Consider the following 2,500-nt stretch of genomic DNA (forward strand, 5'->3'; position numbering starts at 1 on the left):
TAGTACAGACCTTCAGTATAGTACACTATACTATAGTACAGACCTTCAGTATAGTACACTATACTATAGTACAGACCTTCAGTATAGTACAGAACTTCAGTATAGTACACTATAGTATAGTACAGACCTTCAGTATAGTACACTATAGTATAGTACAGACCTTCAGTACACTATAGTATAGTACAGACCTTCAGTATAGTACACTATAGTATAGTACAGACCTTCAGTATAGTACACTATAGTATAGTACAGACCTTCAGTATAGTACACTATAGTATAGTACAGACCTTCAGTATAGTACACTATAGTATAGTACAGACCTTCAGTATAGTACATTATAGTATAGTACAGACCTTCAGTACAGTACACTATAGTATAGTATAGACCTTCAGTATAGTACATTATAGTATAGTACAGACCTTCAGTATAGTACATTATAGTATAGTACATACCTTCAGTATAGTACATTATAGTATAGTACAGACCTTCAGTATAGTACATTATAGTATAGTATAGACCTTCAGTATAGTACACTATAGTATAGTACAGACCTTCAGTATAGTACACTATAGTATAGTACAGACCTTCAGTATAGTACACTATAGTATAGTACAGACCTTCAGTATAGTACACTATAGTATAGTACAGACCTTCAGTATAGTATAGTATAGTATAGTACAGACCTTCAGTTTACTATAGTATAGTACAGACCTTCAGTATAGTACACTATACTATAGTACAGACCTTCAGTATAGTACAGACCTTCAGTATAGTACACTATACTATAGTACAGACCTTCAGTATAGTACACTATAGTATAGTACAGACCTTCAGTATAGTATAGTATAGTACAGACCTTCAGTATAGTACACTATAGTATAGTACAGACCATCAGTATAGTATAGTATAGTATAGTACAGACCTTCAGTTTACTATAGTATAGTACAGACTTTCAGTATAGTACAGACCTTCAGTATAGTACACTATACTATAGTACAGACCTTCAGTATAGTACAGACCTTCAGCATAGTACAGACCTTCAGTATAGTACACTATACTATAGTACAGACCTTCAGTATAGTACAGACCTTCAGTATAGTACACTATACTATAGTACAGACCTTCAGTATAGTACACTATAGTATAGTACAGACCTTCAGTATAGTACACTATAGTATAGTACAGACCTTCAGTATAGTATAGTATAGTACAGACCTTCAGTACACTATAGGATAGTACAGACCTTCAGTACATTATAGTATAGTACAGACCTTCAGTATAGTACACTATAGTACAGTACAGACCTTCAGTATAGTACACTATAGTATAGTACAGACCTTCAGTACAGTACACTATAGTATAGTACAGACCTTAAGTACACTATAGGATAGTACAGACCTTCAGTACACTATAGTATAGTACAGACCTTCAGTACACTATAGGATAGTACAGACCTTCAGTACACTATAGTGTAGTACAGCCCTTCAGTACATTATAGTATAGTACAGACCTTCAGTATAGTACACTATAGGATAGTAAAGATCTTCAGTATAGTACACTATAGTATAGTACAGACCTTCAGTACACTATAGTATAGTACAGACCTTCAGTACACTATAGGATAGTACAGACCTTCAGTACATTTTAGTACAGTACAGATCTTCAGTATAGTACACTATAGTATAGTACAGACCTTCAGTATAGTACATTTTGTATAGTACAGACCTTCAGTACACTATAGTATAGTACAGACCTTCAGTATAGTACCTTTTGTATAGTAGCTGTGCCTCACTCTCATCACACCTCCTCCTCCACACCTTTCTCTCTCTCCATCACACCTCCTCCACACCTTTCTCTCTCTCGATCACACCTCCTCCACACCTTTCTCTCTCTCGATCACACCTCCTCCACACCTTTCTCTCTCTCCATCACACCTCCTCCTCCACACCTCTCTCTCCATCACACCTCCTCCTCCACACCTTTCTCTCTCTCCATCACACCTCCTCCTCCACACCTTTCTCTCTCTCCATCACACCTCCTCCTCCACACCTTTCTCTCTCTCCATCACACCTCCTCCTCCACACCTCTCTCTCCATCACACCTCCTCCTCCACACCTTCCTCTCTCTCCATCACACCTCCTCCACACCTTTCTCTCTCTCCATCACACCTCCTCTTCCACACCTTTCTCTCTCTCCATCATACCTCCTCTTCCACACCTTTCTCTCTCTCCATCACACCTCCCCCTCCACACCTTTCTCTCTCCATCACACCTCCTCATCCACACCGTTCTCTCTCTCCATCATACCTCCTCTCCACACCTTTCCAAAAATTATGTGCATAGTGGATAGATGACTGAGGCTAGCCAGACGGCCAGGAGAGAGAGGGGTGGTAAAGCCAGACGGCCAGGAGAGAGAGAGGGGTGGTAGCCAGACGGCCAGCAGAGAGAGAGGGGTGGTAAAGCCAGACGGCCAGCAAGAGAGAGGGGTGGTAAAGCCAGAC

At 39.8% G+C, this 2,500-nt stretch overlaps 1 protein-coding gene and 1 long non-coding RNA gene across 9 annotated transcripts in view; one reads left to right on the plus strand and one right to left on the minus strand.

Annotated features, from left to right (window-relative positions):
- Nucleotides 1-2,500, plus strand: part of LOC118377180 (tight junction protein ZO-2-like) — a 213,018-nt gene that overhangs the window by 52,972 nt on the left and 157,546 nt on the right. The window lies entirely within an intron of this gene.
- The window catches only part of LOC127911774 (uncharacterized), a 3,723-nt gene that overhangs the window by 928 nt on the left and 295 nt on the right, over nt 1-2,500 (minus strand). The window contains exons 1-3 of one of the 6 annotated variants that reach the window (XR_008079327.1): nt 951-2,500; nt 189-683; nt 1-10 (exon numbers count right to left, since the gene is read on the minus strand). The exon at nt 1-10 is cut by the window's left edge and continues 928 nt beyond it; the exon at nt 951-2,500 is cut by the window's right edge and continues 295 nt beyond it. This is a non-coding gene — a long non-coding RNA (uncharacterized LOC127911774). Of the gene's footprint in view, nt 11-188 lie in introns of all 6 variants that reach the window. The other 5 variants (XR_008079328.1, XR_008079325.1, XR_008079326.1 and 2 more) reach the window with 5 other exon arrangements.

Source organism: Oncorhynchus keta, chromosome 25, assembly GCF_023373465.1.
Source record: "Oncorhynchus keta strain PuntledgeMale-10-30-2019 chromosome 25, Oket_V2, whole genome shotgun sequence".
Classification (NCBI taxonomy): Eukaryota; Metazoa; Chordata; class Actinopteri; order Salmoniformes; family Salmonidae; genus Oncorhynchus; species Oncorhynchus keta.